Source organism: Panthera leo, chromosome A1 (genome assembly GCF_018350215.1).
Source record: "Panthera leo isolate Ple1 chromosome A1, P.leo_Ple1_pat1.1, whole genome shotgun sequence".
NCBI classification, from domain to species: Eukaryota; Metazoa; Chordata; class Mammalia; order Carnivora; family Felidae; genus Panthera; species Panthera leo.
The window spans coordinates 81,086,615-81,086,937 of record NC_056679.1 but is presented as its reverse complement, the minus strand read 5'-3'; positions in this window follow the sequence as shown (position 1 = coordinate 81,086,937).

Genomic DNA, 323 nt, shown 5'->3' with positions numbered 1-323 from the left:
TTCCCGTGCTCGGTACACATTCTGATGCGGAGAAGTTCCGTGTGTGTTTTGTGTACATGTGTGTGCACTCTGCAGGGCGCTGCCACGGGAGGGGGGCAGCAGGTGACTCTGGTTCTTCATGGACATAACGCTCAGAAGCTAAGCGTCCTCAAGCCTTATCCTGTTAGAAAACAGGAGCCTCTCAAGCCTTTCCTTTCTCAGACTCAGTAATTTCTGTTTATTAAAAAAACAAAAGGAAACCCACATACCCTCAACCTTAACATTTAAACAAATAAGCTCTACTTGAGACTCATGAATAAAACACACTTCCTCGCACAGAGTGG